Here is an 18,905-nt window from a genome sequence, read left to right on the forward strand (position 1 = left end):
CATCTACACCTATATCGCGCCTCCAGCAAAGGACGACGAAGCGTAAAGGATATTGGCTAGAGATTTTCCTACATGTCTGCCATTATTGTTCATACAAACAACTCCCTGGCTATAATGGGCCACTTAGTTCGACAAATGTGGTCGGACATTGGTTCCCTCATCGACTTAATACCTGAAGATAAAAGACCTGAGGCCAAGAAAATATTGCAAGAAGGCGAGCGTACCTCCACAAAGGTAATAGTGTGTGCCATAGACATCGCCGCTACTGGCTCCTGCCAGCTTGAGGGCGCAGCAGTTTTACAACGCCAAGGATGGCTTGAGGCAACCTCATTTAGTCTAGGGTCCTTGAAATGGCCTGTGATGGGGATAAACTATTTGGTAAGTATATCGATAATGCCCTCTTAGCCATCAATGTAGAAACCTTAGGTGATAGATTAGAATTACCTCCAGCAGCGTGTCCAGATGGCTGCGGGCAGTGAGCTCTGAAACCGAGCTCCCAGGCACTGGGATCACCGCTACAAGGTTAACCCTGCTACCCCCACCACCACCATCTCTGCAACTAGAGTACGAGGACTTACCGGTCTAACCCTAAGAGGGATATGCCTGAATCCGGAACCGAAGTGTGGAGGTTCTGCGCCCCGACGACATCTCTACGAGGGAAACTGTCACCTCATAAGTGATCAGCGGCGAACAGTCCTCTCCCGATTCAAGGACATCCCTCTCGGACCCGCGAGAGTCCAGACTGCCCCGAAACCGGACCGCTGCTTTCTCACAGCTGGCACGGGCAGAATCGAGCGAAAACGGAGAGCGAACTGCAGAGGAGCTCCACAACGCCTGACCCCAAAATGGCCGCACAAGGTATGGAACTATAAAAAGTTAAGAAGGCTGGTCCAATCATACTGCAAGTAAGCCTTACTTTCTCAGGTGGACACCAGTGATTCCCGACCTGCAACGACCGCCAAACGGTCACTGGGCTGACCACAACTATCCAATTACGAGCCTCTGCTAAGCCCCGCAGCGCCTGTCCCCAAAATGGCCGCCCAATCGGGAAGGAGATAAACTTAACCCTGTCCGTCACTAAACACCCCACAGTGGACACAAGCGAGCACCAGCAACCGAGGCCCCTTATAAAAAAAATGTAAAAGCGGAAGAACGGTAAAAACAGACAGTGAACTACTGCCGAGCCCCGCAACGCCTGACCTAATAATTGCCGCACGAAAATTGTATAATAACAAAAGAAAACAAGCTTGATCAGCGGACTGCAAGTGAACTAAAAAAAAAAACACTAATCGGGGCAATTGAGTTCCTACCTCCAAGGGTCACTTAAAGGGTATTAGAGGGTTTTCAGTTAGCGCAATACAAGCTACTGCTGAGCCTCGCAGCGTCTGGACCCAAAATGGCCGACCCGATGAGGACCTGACAATGATAACCCTCCAGGAACACTAGCCTGCAGGCAACTTCAAGGCACCACAAAGAGCTCCTCAACGCCTGTCCTAAGATAGCTGCCTTAACCAACACGAGTACCCAATGCTTGGGAGTCCTCCACAGAAACCTCAGCAAAAACCTCTGCCTTGAAGAGCTTTCCAATACTGAAGCTCATGACAAACAACCCCAGGGAAAACACACTAATCCACTGGGTAATCAAATTTTCGAGCAGGCAGGATCTCTGCACGGAATCCGCCACCTTGTAGAGCACTCCAACACTGAAGCACAAGGCAAACAACCCCAGGAAAGCTCACCAATCCACTGGGCAATCAATTTGTGAGCAATCAAGATCTCTACAACACCTGAACCCAAACTGGCCACACAGAAGGATTTCCTCTCACCGAAGATCAGATTGCTCCGGTGAGTCCCCTTTCACACCAAACACGCCTTTACCCCCTGTTCCTGCCGACCTTGTCTAGAATGAGCTGCCACTACAGCTCAGAGCCTACCACCTCCCCACCAGCCCAGGCCATCTCCCAACCCACATGACCCCTATGTTAGTGTAACACACCAATCCCTATAGGAACCAACCCCTCCCCCAGCTTAGTCAAAATGCCCTCTATCAAACCAGCCTACGCCAACCCCATCACGTCGAGCTACGTTAAACCGCACGGCCCGAACTTCTCGATTAATCTCCAGCCCAACCTCTCACCTAAATCGAGGAAAAACCTCCAACATAAACTGATCAGACAATTCCCCGATTCACTATTTGCAGACATATATCACTGTTTCTATAAAGGCCAAGTAAAAGTGGACCTCATCTTTCACACGGAAAGACACGAAAAGTGGATCTCCAGCCTCAGATCACAACTCCACATTACCAAAACTACGAATACACCCCATAGCTGCCAACTCGAATTCCCTATCCCTAACCACTCGACAAGAAGGGGGAACACCGCGGCAACCATCTATTCCAATGGCACAGTCTTGATCCAAGCCAATAACGACAACCTTGAGACATGTGATTCCCTCTTCCCCTCACTTAGGACTGCCTCTGCTCATATTCCTCTCGACCAACCAACCCACTCACCCTACCCCGGCATCCAAACCCCCCAGAGGAACTCCCACACCACTCTTGCCCCCGATATCATAAACCCCGTCCTCTTACTCCTACCACCACCAGCACCAAGAACAAGACACCCATGCCCCCACAGGCTTACTCCTGCAAACTGCCCCCGCTCATTACCCTCCTCCAGCAACTCTGTCCGCCCTCACTATGCAAACGAAGACTTCCAATAACCCTCCTATACCGACCTGCAAAAGAAAGCATCTGCCACATCACAACCACCTGCACTCCACGCCCCTCCCCAAAGCCCTCACGAATAACGCAAGAACGACCAGACAGCAACACAACTTCGTCAGGCACTCGCCCCTCCAGATAGACCCCGCCCAGAATCCATCCATCCTAACCCAAGATGAGACGGGCCTCTGCTCTCCCTGCTTGAAAGCCAGTGAGCTATTATAACACAGGGTTTCAACGACATACTAAACAACCTAGCTACGCTCCGTAATCCCTCCAAAAACCACCACAGTACCCCCCACTGTCTCAAACCTGTCACACCAAAGGCTCGTCAAGGCTACGCAACCCAGCGAGACCTCCCCCCCCCCCACCCTCTCGACTCATACACTGAGGCCCAAAAGAACTATGGAGACTATGTCCTTGGAGGAAGCGGACGATCTGGCCTCCTCGTACGAAACCCCGCTGCTTCCTTTCCCCAATCCATGATTCAGGTAATCACTGGATTCAAAATAGACCACTCCACTCCGAAACCCGTAAACCCCCAGCCTCCTTCATCAACATCCCCACTGCACCCTTAAAGAAAAAACGAATAATAGAGTCACCATCTACTAACAGCATGCTCATAAACTGCAGATCAGCCACCAAACATGCCACAGAGCTTTCTGAATCCATTCTCACCCATGACATAGACATAGCCTTCATCATAGAGACATGGTTTAATGACTGCTCGCCCCCAATCTTGGACACCCTCTTACCTCCAGGCTTCTCTATCATCAGCAAAGACCAAAGAGGTGGAGGCTTAGCAATTGTTCACAACAACCTGTCTGTGACCCAAATAGTCACCTTCAACTACAACACCTTTGAATGTCTAACCGCCAACTTCAACACCAGCCACAACAAAATACTGCAATGCCATCTCCTATACCATCCCCCAGGCAACTCCCCCACTTTCACTGAACACCCGTCAGACCTGATTGCACACTGCGTACTCCGAGACAATAACAACCTAATTCTGGGTGACCTCAACTTGCATTGGAATGACAAAAACAGCCCACCTATACAGAACCTGAACGAGCTACTACAAACCAACAACCTTACCCAGCACTGCTCAGAAGGTACACACAACAAAGGGGCTTTCCTGGATGCCATCATCGCCCAACATGACGCATTCACAACCGATCACATCCTACCAGTTGACTGGTCAGATCACCACTTAATCCTATTCCACATCACGCAACCGATCATTTATCAACCTCCCATCCAAAACCCTCCCACATGGACGAGAAACCTATCACAGATCAACATGTGCGACCTAGAAGAGAAAATAAGCACGCTCCTGCCCATCTCCCCTGATGGCTGCTCTACAATAGAACTCGCATCCCACTACAACACAACCATGGCGTCCATTCTAGACCAACTGAAAAAAACTAGGAATATTCCTTCCAGATCCTGGTTTAACAAGGACATTAACGCTGAAAGGAGACAACTTCGAGCTGCTAAACGTTTATGGCAAAACAATCCTTTTACAAGCCTCTGCAAGCAACTCAAAGCAACTCGGAGCAACTACAAAAAACATATCAACAAGGAAAAAAGCAACTTTTTCTGCACCGCCCTTAATAATGCGAAAAACAGGCCCAAAGAACTCTTTAACATCATCAAGCAGCAGACCTCCAAGACCTCTGCAACCCAAGTCCAGGACTCCAAAGACCTGTGCGACAACTTCGCCAACTTCTTCAAGGACAAAATCACCAAAATTGAACTAGCTCTTGACACCAACCCTACCCCACCTGCATAAACCCAAACCCAACAACCAAAGCCAACACGAAAAAAAGCCCCCCCTCGAAAGCCTGGAAATCCTTCAATCTTGTACCCAAAGCAGAGATTCTTAAACTAATCTTCTCCTCTTAGCCTGCATCCCACACCCTCGACCCTTTACCCTCCCAATTATCCAAAAAGCTGAAATTCTCACTTGCCCCTCTCTGGAGCGAAATCATAAACAGCTCCTTGAAAACCGGCAGCATTCCAGAATGCCTTAAAATAGGCCATGTCACGCCACTATTGATAAAGCCAGGCCTAGACAACACTGACCTGAACAACTTCAGACCTGTTTCCAACCTCCCCTGCCTTTCCAAAAACCTTGAAAAGTGCGTTCTCAAACAACTGATGCAGCACATAGACAACATCAACCTACTAGATCGTCACCAACCGGGCTTCAGGAAAGGCTGTAGCACTGAAACTGCGATCCTTAACATCGTAGACGACATCCACAAATCCCTTGATGCGGACAAATGCTACCTACTCATCCTCCTAGACCTATCGACAGCCTTATGACACGGTAGATCACAATCTACTCATCAAGGCTCTTCAAGACAGAGTAGGTGCTGATGAGGTAGTCCTAGAATGGTTCTCCTCCTTCTTACACAACTGCGCCCAAAGGAGAAAAATCAAAACTTTCAAGTCCGACCTACACCCTGTCAACAGAGGTATCCCCCAAGGCTCGGTGCTCTCCCCTCAATTGTTCAACATATACATGGAACCTCTCACCGCCCTCCTCAAAGAAGCCAACATCCCTTTCCACCTATACGCAGACGACACACAGATCTACTTGGAAACCACCTCTATCAACGACATTCAAAGACTCAACAACACTCTCAAAGAAATTCAACAATGGCTAGCAACAAACCACCTTAAACTCAATCAAGACAAAACCAAAATCCTCCTTATCTCCAACACATAAGAAAACCACCAAATTGTTGAACGTCTGAAATCAATGGATGCTCTCAGCAGCAATCTCACCCTAGCTAACTCTGTAAAATCTCTAGGACTCACCCTTGATGCAAAACTGAGCTTGACTGACCACATTAAGATTTCCACAAAGAGAACTTTCCTCAATCTAAAGTTTCTCAACAAAATTAAACCCTTCACACCCCCCAAGGACCTCAAACAAGCCACGCAATCACTAGTGCTATGTAGACTCGACTACGGGAACGCAGTCCTCACCGGTACAGCTCAATCCCACCTAGCGCCACTCAAAACAACCCTCAATGCAGCTGCCAGAATGGTCTCCGGGGTTAAGAAATATGACCACTTATCTCCCGCCCTCAGAGAACTAAAATGGCTCCCAGTCGAAATGCGTGTCCGCTTCAGAACTGCCTGCCTCACGCACAAAGCCCTGCACACAGGGAAACCAGAATACCTGGGCTCCAAACTCAAGAAAGCTGGCCAGACAAGAAACCTCAGGAGTTCCAACACCCTCCTACTCATCCCGATGAAAACACACAAACAAAAATCCGCAGCATGATCCTTCTCTGGAAACGCACCCAAAATCTGGAACTCCATCCCAGTCAATATCAGGACTATCCCTTCCTTTATAAAATTCAAAAGTCTCCTAAAAGACCTCTACCATGCTTTCCTGAAACGAGAATCGCAGATGAAACACACAAACCGGAAGTCCGCTGGCACCTGACAATGTTCCACCACAATCCTACCTCTTAATGCACTTTAAGACCCCTACCTCTAGGATGCAAAACTCAAGGAGTCCGTCAAACTTTTACGTATACCTTTGCCTTTTTTGTTTCTCTGTATGTGACTTCTGCTCTAAAATCTGTTGTGAAGCGCTCCGATACCCTCGGGTCTGGCCAGCGCTATACAAAACTCATAAAATAAAATGAATAAATAAAATACTGACACAGGCAAATTTTCAGCACCCTCCAGTACTGGAAGTTCCCTCTTTGGCAGGGGCACGTGGATGAGGTTTCTCGACATACAGGGGGGTGGGGTGGTTACCATCGCTCCCAACCATATCAAACCTGCCAGCCCCAATTTAGACCTGCCTATCAACAGGGATATTGTCAACCAACCACAGCGGGTTATACTGGGACAAGGTCCTTGCCGAAAGCAACCGCCTCAGAGCCGGGATATGGGCCACAAACCGTAACATCCATAAAGTACCAGCTGCATCACCTTCATCACACCCTGTAGGTGCCAACGTCTCCAACTACCTGCATCAGTAGAGAAACCTCACATCTGACAGATGGGTATTAGACCTAGTTACTTATGGCCATACCGTGGAGTTTATTGAAAGGCCACCAAACACTCCGCCAAGGGAAACGCATCCCCCCTTGTCAGTACTTATTGCAAAAGGAGGCCCTCACTAAGCTTAAAAAAGGAGCAATAGAGAAGGTTCTTGTTGCTCCTGTTTTTCCATCTTATGCAAGAAAACAGGAGATTGGTGACACATCCTGGACCTCAGAAAGCTAAACGAGTTCCTTCTCTCAAATATCTTCTATTCATAGTAGCTGGTATTCATTACCAATTCCGAGTACTCCCATTCAGCCTCAAGTCAGACCCTCGCATATTCACCAAGGGCTTGGTTCCGGTAGCAGCCGCTCTCAGGAAACCAGGTCATCAGGTATTCCCCTACCTAAACTACTGGCTGCTAAAAGCTGCAACTTCAATACAAGTTGCCAGAGCTACCAAAGCCTGTCTGTCACTCTTTTGCAAGCTAGGCCTCATGGTAAATCACCGAAAACCCAACACCTCCCAGTCAAACGATGCAGTCCTGGATACAATCCACAAAAAGGCCTTCCACTCCCAAGAAAGGCCTTATGTTTCTGCCATTGGCACCAGATTTTATATTCACCACAGACGCTTCATTAAAAGGATGGGGCGCCATTTACAGGACCTACAGATCCAAGGAAAGTGGTCCGCATCTCATAAATCAATGCACAACAACAGCCTGGAGCTAAAAACTATATTTCTTACCCTGCAGGCTTTTCTCCCACGAATCGCTGGATCCTCGTTGCTGGTCCGTACGTACAATATAACCAGCATGTGTTATATCAACAAATAAGGAGGTACCAAATCTCTGATGCTGTCTCGCGAAGCCCAAGAGCTTTGGTTTGGCTCACAACCCACAAGATAGTCCTGAAAGCTGAACACGTGTTCAGAGTGAACAACACTTTCTCAGACACTCTCAGAAGAGCCCAAGACAATTGCTACAAGTGGGAGCTCGATCAACTGCAACTGGACAAGATGTGGGGGAAACCAACATTAGATCTCTTTGCAACAAACAGCAACTCCAAATGCTTGTTCTATGCCAGTCAATATCCCCTCCCAGGATGTGGGGGATTGCCCTTTCGATGCAATGGTCCGATATTTATGCTTGCGCTTTTCCCCTTCCCACTAATCCCGAAGGGTCTCAGCAAAATGAAAATCTAGCACTGTCGCTCATCTTGACCGCTCCCAAGTGGTCCAGGCAGCCCTGAATTTTGAATTTGAATTTAAAAAGCTTATATAGCGCATCGTACACCATTGCGGTTTCTTGGCGCTTTAACGGCTTGCAATAACCTAGTAATGGACCATTTAGAGTGGGAAGGCCTGAGCAAACAAAAAGGTTTTCAGGCCCTTGCGAAAGGCCGAATATTGTTTAGAACTTCGAAGGTGGTCCGGCATCTGGTTTACAGAACTACTCATGTCGGAGACCTGTCCCATTCGCCTACCAACACTGTTGACAATGAACCAGGGCCAGATCTTACACCTGGAGCCAGTCTCTCTTCATTTACATGCATGGCTCCTGAGTTCTATGAGTTTCAAGACCTAAGCATCTCCCAGGAATTAAGAAACATATTGTTTAAGGAATGTGAGCTGTTGATCACATGCTTTGTATACTCCTGCCATCTAGTGTCGGGTCCGGATGTTTGCAAGCTGTTTTTCTTTGAAGAAGTCTTTCCAGTCACGAGGTAGGTGACTCCTCCTTTCGGTGATAGTGCGCATGGGCATCGACTCCATTGTTAGATTGTGTTTTTTCCGCCATCGGATTCGGACGTAAATTGCTGCTCTCCGGTTCGACGCTGTTTCTTCGGTTCGCAAGACACCCTCAACAGTATTGTTTTTGATCGCGTAATCCCATTCTTCGCGTGTCGTATTTGTAGAAAAAGCCCTCATTCGATCGGGTAGCTCATGGAAGGCCATTGGGCCTACCCGCATCGCTCCGTCTCGCAGTCGATGGAACAGACTCCATTTAAATTCTTCCCTCGGTGCCATGCGGAGCTTCCGCGCACCGCAACCTGTGCTTATCTCCGGACCACAGAGAACAGGACTGCGTTGCGTGTAAGGCCTTTGTTAGAAAAAGACGTTTTGCTACCTTCTGGCTGGACATCGCAACATGCAGAGCCAACACACAAGTTCCATTCGGGACCTCTTCGGAGAAGATTCGGAACAAGAGGCCGGAGACGCAATGGGAGCCAAGGAAGAACAAGAATCCATCTCCGACTACGGCTCCAAGGGGAATGAAGAAATCCCCCAAGGGCAGCGTACCGTGAGTACAGATCCTCCCTTGCCCTACAGTCCACCTCAGCCCAAGAAGGCGGCTCCGGTCCAACCCCAGCCTCAGGGCCCCAGTCTGCACCGAGAACATGCTTTTCAATGCCCCGCCCTCCGCCTAGGCACAGAAACACACCCAAAAGCCTTCCGGCTCCGAACTGAGCCAATTCCCGCAGACCCTGGACAGACTATAAGACCAATTCCCCCACACGGAATGATCTGATCTGTACCCTACCAAGCCTTCTCCAACGGACGACAGTGTAGGATACATAGAACTGTTGGGTAGAGTTGCTAACTACCATGGGGTTCAGCTGCTTAAGGAATCCCTAACCGAGAATTTCCTTTTGGAGACTCTTAACACCACACAAAAGTCCTCGCACACACTCCCCATGCTCAAGGGTATGATCAGGCACGTCGACCATATTTTGAATGACCCTGTCAGGACATGTATCCTCATCCCCAGGGTAGACAAAAAGTATAAGCCGGCACCATCAGACCCAGCATACATAAGGGGGCACTTACCATTGGATTCCTTGGTAGTTTCCTTCGCACGCAAAAAGGCCAATTTACAAACAGGAGATGCTACACCCCAGACGAAGAATCTAAGCTGATATACGCTTCGGAGAAGAGAGTAGCCTCACAGGCTGCAAACTTTTGGCGCATCTCCAATACACAAGCTCTGTTAGCTAGGTACGACAGGGTGCATTAGGATGAAATAGAGCAGTTGCTCCGATTACTACCTGATGAGCACAAGTCCAAAGCGCAAGACCTAGTGCCGGAGGGACAGTTAATTTCCAACAATTCTATCAGATGCGCCCTAGATGCCGCAGACACTGCTACTAGAACTATCAACACCAGTGTCTTTTTAAGAAGGCATACCTGGTTACGTATTTCAGGATTCAAACCAGAGGTTCAGTCTTCTATCCTGAACCCACCATTCAACAAGGAATACCTCTTTGGCTCTGTAGTAGATTTCTCATTAGAAAAAATGAAAAAGAACACAGAAGTGGCCAAATCTATGGGAGCCCTTCAATTAACACGAGGACATGGTTTCATTCTGCACTCCTTCTACTGCGGAGGGTCCAAGAATACTTCATCAGATACTACCCCACCATGTATAAAGGCAACAATCGACCCTTTGCCTGTAAGGGTTACTTCAGAGGGTGTTACAGAGGCAACAATGGCAGAGGTTGAGGCTCAAATACACGTGCCTCCCCCTCCAATGCCAAACAGTGACTTGCATACACTTACCCCCCGACCATTTATCGTTTGTCGGGGGCGTCTTTCACATTTCCTACCAGTCTGGCAGTCCATAACAACAGACAAATGGGTACTAGAAATTATCTGTTCTGGTTATTGCCTGGAGTTCACCAACAATCCTCCGGACATTCCTCCACGGTCACACAAACTGTCACCAGATCACTTACACCTCCTCAAACAAGAGGTTCAGTCTCTCCTTCTAAAAGAGGCTATAGAGCCCCTACCTCTACAATACCACAGGTGGGGCGTATACTCCTTTTACTTTCTGATACCCAAAAAAGGCGGTTCTCTCAGACCAATCTTGGACCTCAGAGAACTGAATCTTTACATCCAGTCAGACCATTTTAACATGGTAACACTTCAACAAGTACTATCCGTTCTGCAACTGGGCGACTTTCTGTCTACTATAGACTTAAAGGACGCTTACTTTAATATCCCAATACATCCCGCTCATCGCAAATTTCTCAGATTTGTGGTAGCGGGCCAACATTACCAGTAAAAAGTATTCCCGTTCGGAATCACCACTGCTCCCAGAGTCTTCAGAATGTGTTTGGCAGTAGTCGCTGCTCACCTGAGGAGACCACACGTTCATGTCTTCCCCTACTTGGACGACTTGCTCATCAAAGCCAGTACCTATCCAAAATGTCTACAACACACTCATAAGACACTACAGTTACTACACCAACTGGGGTTCACAGTCAGTATGTTTAGATCACATCTCCAACCTTCCAATACTCAAAACTACCTAGGAGCCACTTTAGATACTCAAAAGGCTCTGGCCTTTGCCACCGTAGCCAGAATTCGCAACATTCAGGCTCTAGTTCTCCAATTTCAATCCAATCACTCATTTCCAGCTTGGGTGTGTAAGAAACTGGCTCTATACATACTACACCAAAATGAGGTATAGGGTTGTATAGAGTCCAAGTGACCCCAGAGGTAGGCAGAGGTTAAAGTTAGATAGAGCCTTACTCTCTAATTGTGGTAGAGTGGTCAAGCAGTAAGGCAATATCAGAGGACAGTGTTACGCATTTGATGTACACAGTCAGCAAATTAATTCACACAATCAATAACTGACCTCTAGGCCAATTGCGTTTGTATAAAATGTATACTGTTGTTTTATTTTTAGAACCAAGCAAGCCTGGCACAGGTAAGCATTAAATACTTTTCAGTAATAAGTTACTGGATATAAAACAGTTTGGAAATGCAATAGAAGTTGTACTTTGTTTGATTTACAGGGGATGCAGTAAGTTGCAACACTTCAGCAAATATAGTACATTGAAATGAATAGGCTTTTTCAGTAAATTACAGATAAGTTACTTTTTACGTTACTTTTCTAACTCCGTACTGGATACCTAGATTCAGCACTGGGACATTTCCTGTAAACAGGTAAGTAATTACGTTTTGGTTATTTGCATGATTTTTAAAGAATATTTTTAGTTTTCAAAACTCCACACTTAGAAACTTTTGGGAAGAAAATTGTCAATGTTATCCTATGGAAGAAAAACAAGTTAACGGTTCACAGGTAAGTAATCAACTGTGAGAGTTGAGGTTCGGGGTTAGACTCAGGGGTCCCCCAGGGTCAGTGATGCACTGTTGTTGCACCCTCAGCAGCACTAGGGCGGCCGGGTGAAGCGTGTTGAGGCCCACAGTTATCCAGTTGGCGATAGGGGGCCTCCGGTTGGTGGCTGCTGGCAAGCAGGCCACTGGGTTGTGGGAGCAAAGCCACTGTGGGATTTAATGTAAAATGCACAACAGAGGGTATTTTGGAGATGCCCCCTGAAACTCGACCAACTTCTAATGACCTGACTGAGTGGCTGCTTAGGCGGGAACCAACAGACATGTTTGCCCCAGTATTGATAGATTCCCATAGCCTGTATCATTCCCCGTCGTCAGAATGGGAGCCTCGGTAAATAAAAAATACCATAGCAGTAGGTACAAAAGAGAAAGAAATGCCTAGGCCTCATCTCATCTTATAGAATATCCACCTCTTTTTGTAAAAGAGACCAAAAACTTGCAACAACCAATCAGATTAGCCTCACCCCCATAGAACCTTCCTGAGAGAACCTCAGAGCCTCAGATTTTCGTAGCCGTTGTGTAACAGTAACCGCATCTGCTGAAGGCTGAGCTTTCCCAGGGGAGGAGGGTGAGCGCATGGGAATCTATGAAAGTTACCAATACTGGTTAACCAAAGTTACAGGTAAGTAACTTGTTTTCTTGCCCCAGTAATGGAACTTTCATAGATTTCCATAGCTTGTATCAGAATAGCTAGCAGTAAGCAATAAAAAAAGCACATTTTGTGATATAAGCATCAAAACACATTAGTATCCCTACTGTCATATGAAGCAAAAAGCCATTGAAACAGTACTCAGTAAACATTATCAGATACAAAATGTGCAATCATAGGAAGGAGGGATAAAAGGGAAAGCTCACCGCTCATTGGAAGAGATTCCTTAGGACCGCTTGTCCAACTGCCGCTTCATTCCTTGTGGAAGAGTCCAAGCAGTAATGCTTTCTCAACGTGTGGACACTGCTCCAAGTAGCTTCCCTACAAATGTCTTTAATAGGAACTCCAGTGAAGAGAGCAGCAGATGATGAGACTGATCTCGTAGAGTGAGCTCATACATGTCTTTCTAGCGGCTTACCCGCTGCTTGGTGGCAATAATAAATTGCACTGGAAATCCAACCTGAGATGCCTTGTTTTGAAAGCGGAAAACCTTTCAGCGGAGCACTATAAGCAAAAAAGAGCCGTGAAGATTTCCTGAAACCTTTTGTCCGTTCAAGATAACATTTTAGACATCTTTGGACATCCAAGGAATGCAGAGACTTTTAAGCTGGAGACATAGGTCGAGGGAAAAAAGATTTCAGAACCACAGGTTCGTTCAAATGGAAATCCGAAGGGACCTTTGTAATGAATTTCGGATTTGTTCTTAGAATTAGAGTGTATTTTTTGAACTGTAAAAAAAAGTTCCATAATGGTAAGAGCTTGCAGTTCCCCAACCCTTCTAGCCGACGTCAAGGCTAAAAGGAGAGACACTTTCCATGATAGAAACTTTAGATCTGCTCTGTGAATAGGCTCAAATGGAGGTCTCATGAGATGAGCCGAAACCAGATTGAGCTGCCAGATTGGAGGTGGACGCCCGGATCAGGAATTGTTTGATGATCCTCGCGGACCAGAGAGAAGGACCTGAAGCTGTCTGCCTGAATCTAGAGATAGCTGCCAGGTGTACCTTGATGGAGGAATGTGCCACGCCTGACTTAGCTAAACAAAGATTGTAAGGTAATATCTGGTGAGGAGCAGAAGAGAACGGATGGAGATTCTGTTGGTGGCACCATCAAGCAGAAATGTTTCCATTTAGCACCATAGGTCTTACTTGAGATAATATTTCTTTACACTCCTGAGGGATATTTAAACTCTGGACTTCCCGATGCTCAGGAGCCATGCTGTCAATTGGAGAGAGCTCGGGTCTGGATGCAACACTTGGCCCTGGAACATTGTCAATAGAGATGGAATGGGCCGTAGGTGAATTGGCTGATCCTGAGAGAGCAAGAGAAGCTCTGTGAACCAGAATTGGCGGGGCCACACTGGTACGATCAAAATCATTCTGCAGGGTTCCGTCTTGAGTTTCCTGATTAGCCTCGGAATCCGGGGAATTGGAGGAAAGGCGTAAATAAATGCGCCTGACCAGGCTATCGAAAGAGCATTCCCCAATGAGCCGCGATGGTGATCCCTGCTTGCATAGAACCAGCATTTCCTGTTGTCTGGGGTTGCAAATAGGTCTATGGATGGAGTGCCCCAGCATGTGAAGACTTCGTCAAGAGTGTCCTGATGCAGTTCCCACTCGTGACAGACCGATTTCAGACGACTCAAGGTATCCGCTGTCGTGTTGAGTATACCTGGGAGATGTTCTGCTGAAAGAGAAACTCGGTTGAGAATTGCCCATTCCCATATCTCTTGGGCCTCCCTTGAAAGAACTCGAGATCTTGTTCTGCCTTGTTTGTTCACGTAATGCATGGCCATCGTGTTGTCCGTACGAACCAGTACTGTGGAATTCCGAATTCTCTGAAGGAAAGCCTGCAAAGCTAAATGAATTGCCTTGAGCTCCAGAAGATTGATGTGGAAAGTAGGCTGCTCGGGCGTCCAATGACTACTCACTTTTAGGTCCACCAATCGGCCGCCTTCCTCATGTGAGGCGTGACCATTATCTTGTCGTTAAATGAGCCTTCCGCCTGGCGCCATTGCCTGTCTAGCTGCTCCTGCAACGGGCGCATACGTAGTCTGCAATGCGGAATTAAGGGTATGTAGGATGAAATCGATCCTAGGAGCGATTTGTACCGACGGACCGATAGAGATCGTCTCCTTTTCAATTGTCGAGCCGAGAGAATGAGCTTTCTTTGTCTTACCTCCGATGGGAAAGACTTGCAGCATCTTGTATCCAGAATGGAACCTAGGAATTTGGCCGACCTGGATGGGTGAAAGACCAATTTGTTCCTGTTGAGTTGTAGACCCAGATGATCGAAAAGTCGAATGCAACTTGTGACTGCTCTTGTAGTTGCTTGAGAAGATGAAGCTTTTATCAACCAAACGTCTATGTAGGGAAAAACTTCTAGAGATTGTCTTCTGAGGAACGCTGCCACCGGGGCTAAAACCTTTGTGAAAATCCGAGGAGCGGATCTGAGCCCGAAAGGCAGGAATTTGAATTGAAAATGGCTCTAGGCTATTGTGAAGCGTAAGAATCGTCTGTGAGCTGGGTGGATCGGTACGTGAAAATATGCGTCCTCGAGATCCAGATTTGCCATGTAATCTCCTGAATTGAGAAGGCGCAAACTTTTGTGAAGGGATACCATCCAGAATGATAGCTTTATGAGATAGGTGTTGAGCTCCCTCAGGTCTAAAATTGGGTGCCATTTCTCCTCCGTCTTGCGAACCAGGAGAAACCTGGAATAGAACCCTTCTCCTCTTTGAGATAGAGGCACAGGCTCTATCGCTCCCTTGATGAGCAGTTGGTGGGCTTCGAGACGTAGAAGCTGTGGATGTTTTGATTCGGTGGCGCGAGGGGCTCTGGAAGGTGGGAGGTGTTGAAATTCCAATGTGTGGCCAAACCGAATGATATTGCGGACCCACCGATCTGATGTTATGATCTTCCAGCTGCGCAGACAGTGTGAAATCCTGCCACATACTGATGTTACCAGGGGTGGAGGAACAGCAGACAGAGCCGAGAGGCTGCTAATGACATTTTGAAGAATCTCTCCCTTGACGCCCCTGTCGACCTCCTGCAGGTTGGCGAGAGAAAGACGCCGACTGGCCTTGGCATTGAGAGTATTGAGGCTTGTAAGTCTGCGAAGATTGCGAATAGGAGGAGTAGCGTTGTTGGTATTCTCCTCTGTAGTTTGAAAAACCTTTAGCTTTGGCCCCTCGGAAAGGTACCTTGCGATATTGTAACGTGCCTAAGGACCTAGCCGTTTCCGTTTCCTTCTTGATGTCCTGTAAGGCATCATCTATATGCTTACCAAAAAGCATGTCATGATCAAATGGTAAATCCAAAATCATATTTTGTGCCTCAGGGCGAAACCAAGTAGCCCGAAGCCAACTTTGCCTCCTCAGGACAGCCGAACCTGTCCACGCGCGAAAAGCAGTTGTAGCAATGTCCATAGCACAATCAATAATCTGAGGAAGATCGCTCCCCCTCCTCCAGGATCTTCTATGCATCCGGTTTGGAAGTATCCGGTAGCTGATCAATGGAAGGAGACAAATCGCACCACATTTGGCAATCAGTGCTTGCCAGTGCTTTGGAGGCTCGAACTAGGAGGCTGGACATAGAAGAGAATCTCTTGCCCACGCTGTCAAGGCACCTGCCTTCTCTATCTGGCGGTGAGGCAAGAGGAGCCGATGGGTTCTTTGACTTTCTCTGAGCTGCCTGGGAGATTACGGAGTCCGGCCTCGGTTGGCCAACCAGGCAAGCAGGACTACCATCAGGAGCCTTATATTTTTTCTCCAGCCGTGGTAGAACCGGGATAACAGTAGCTGGAGACTGCATAACCTTCACTCCATACATGCTCTATGATGGGAATAGAGCGGATGGATTTCCTATAAGGCTCTTTAAAATCATAGAGAAAGCAGTCCGATTGAACAACCAGAACGGGAAGACCAAATCTTTTTAGTATTAAATCTTTTTATTGCAAGAAAAACATCACAACAAGTACAACGGCTTGTGCTTGAAGTGGCACGGACCCACCCATGATAATACAAGCAAGTAAGAAGGTCTGCGATGAGCCCAGTTCATTGGGTGTAACACACAGCAAGTTGCCTACAACCCAACTGGGCCGGCCGCGTTGTTAGGGTGCGGGAGCCGCTTTCGAATGTAGTATGCTGTTAAGCAGAACAGTGACAACCCCAACAATTCCCCCCCAACCCCACCCGTCCCGCCCCCTCCTTGTCCAACGAGTAAAAGAGCTGCAGGAGACTGACGCCACTTCAAAGCGTTTCCTGGGGGGGTTGCGCGCCTCCGCGCTCTCGGCTTACAAGATTGTGTTGTAGGGTCTGTGAGTGGGGTATCCGCCAAGCGCAGCAGCCGCAGGTATCGGGGACAGCTCAGCTCCCTGAACTCCCTGGTGAGTAGGGTCAGGAACGGCCGCCAGAGTTCTGCAAAGTCTTCTCCCCTCCCGGCCTTTGCCAGTGATAGCTTCTCCATCCCTAGTATCGTCCAGAGCCTATGTAACCACCCAAGTTGCTGAGGAGGCTGAACATCCCTCCAGTGTGCCACAATGTTCTGTATCGCTGCTCCCAGTGCGATCGCTATGTGTCTCCCCCTCAAAGACTTCAGGGGGGACACCAAGGCGTTAAGGAGGCCGAGCAGCACATAGGTAGGGAATCTGGGAAGTTGAGTGTCTAGGTGCATATCTATTAAGTCGAGGATTGTGGTCCAGTAAGGGTGCAGACGTTCGCAGCTCCAGAGTAGGTGTTCTAGGGTACCGAGCTCCCCGCATCCCCTCCAGCAGCGATCAGTGATTCGGGAGTCCAAGCGGTGTAGGCGTGTGTGATACCAATATGTGGCCACTTTAGTCAGCGTTTCAGTAAGGCCCATGTGATAGGCTGAGTGGCGGGCTCTGTGATATATGCCCTCCCATTCCTTGTGAGTAAGTGCCCTCCCAAGGTCTCTCTCCCATCTGACCCTCCCTGCATTGTAGGAGTGAATGTTGGTGAGTAGTAAGTGTTGATACAAGTCTGAGAGCAGCTTTCTATTGGAGGTACGTGTCAACAGCCATTTTTCGTATGGCGTGAGGTGTCGCTGTGCGCCGGGTTTAATGGACGGATGGAGAACCCAGTGATGGACCTGTAGATATGGCAGGCGGTCGGATTCCGGTATGCCGTAATCCTCCTTCACCTTCGGAAAGGGAAGAATACCGTTAAGGTCAAACATATGACCCACAGCTCTGCAGGGCGTTGTCCTCCAAATCGCAAACGCCTGAGGGTCAAGGCCCGGGGAGAAGTCCGGGTTGCTGAAGATTGGGGAGGGGAATGAGGTGAAGCCCCACCGTATCGCCACTGTGTCCCAAGTGCCCAGGACCGTGCTTGTGATCTGTGACGCGTAGAGGTTGGGCGGCCTATGGCAACGCGGTAAAAATGGGACATCCTGCAGCGGCCGGCCCGCTACCGCCTGGTCCTGGAAGAGCCAGTGTTTACTGGATTCTAGTTGATGCCATTCTACCAGTGTGCGCAGCTGGGCGGCTTGGAAGTATAGGGTGAGGTCAGGTATGCCTACTCCACCATGAGCGGGGGGGAGTGTAGCAATCAAATGCTTAAAGCGCGGGCACCGGCCATTCCAGATATACCGCGCTAGGTCCGATTGCGTTTTGTGGAGCCACCCCGCCGGCGGGCGTAGGGGGAGAGTTTGAAAAACTTATAGAATCTGTGGCAGTAAAGTCATTTTGGTAGCCGCAATGCGGCCCAGCCAGGAGAGCGTTAGGTGTTTCCACCGCCGGAGTTCTCCATTGAGGCGTGTGCTGAGCCTCGTGTAGTTGGCTTCTGCTGTAGCTCGTACCGTCCGTGCCAACAGAACCCCTAGATAGGAAATGGGGGAGGCGGACCACTGTAGGTCATACTCGGCCTTGGCCTCTGCCAACACGTCGGGTGGCAAGGAGATGTTCAGGGCCTCCGATTTCTCTACATTGACCTTGAAGCCCGAGGCCAGAGCAAAGGTGTGGAGCTCCACAAAGACCGCCCGGAGGGACTGCATCGGCGACATCAGGGAAAGCAGAATACTGTCTGCATACAGACTGACCTTATGCGTGTCCCCGCCGAACGGGATACCCTCAATGAGGCCGTGTTGTCGTATACGCTGTGCCAACGGCTCCATATAGAGAGCGAACAGCAGGGGGGACAGTGGGCAGCCCTGTCTGGTCCCCCGGCCAATTGGAAAGCGCGGAGATGTATGGCCATTGACTCTGACCGTTGCAGTCGGCTGACGATAACAATTAAAAATCCGGTGGCGGAGAGTCTCCCCTATGCCGAACTTCTGGAGCGCCAGGTCTAGGTATGGCCAGTGCACTCGGTCGAATGCCTTCTCGGCGTCGATGGTAAGGAGCATGCAGCCCGGTC

The 18,905-nt window shown here is 48.5% G+C and overlaps 1 protein-coding gene across 2 annotated transcripts in view; it reads left to right on the forward strand.

The window, feature by feature from the left end:
• The window catches only part of SETD1A (SET domain containing 1A, histone lysine methyltransferase), a 1,239,111-nt gene that overhangs the window by 1,002,478 nt on the left and 217,728 nt on the right, over positions 1-18,905 (forward strand). The gene's annotated exons all lie outside the window — the stretch shown is intronic.

Source organism: Lissotriton helveticus, chromosome 7, assembly GCF_964261635.1.
Source record: "Lissotriton helveticus chromosome 7, aLisHel1.1, whole genome shotgun sequence".
NCBI lineage: Eukaryota > Metazoa > Chordata > Amphibia > Caudata > Salamandridae > Lissotriton > Lissotriton helveticus.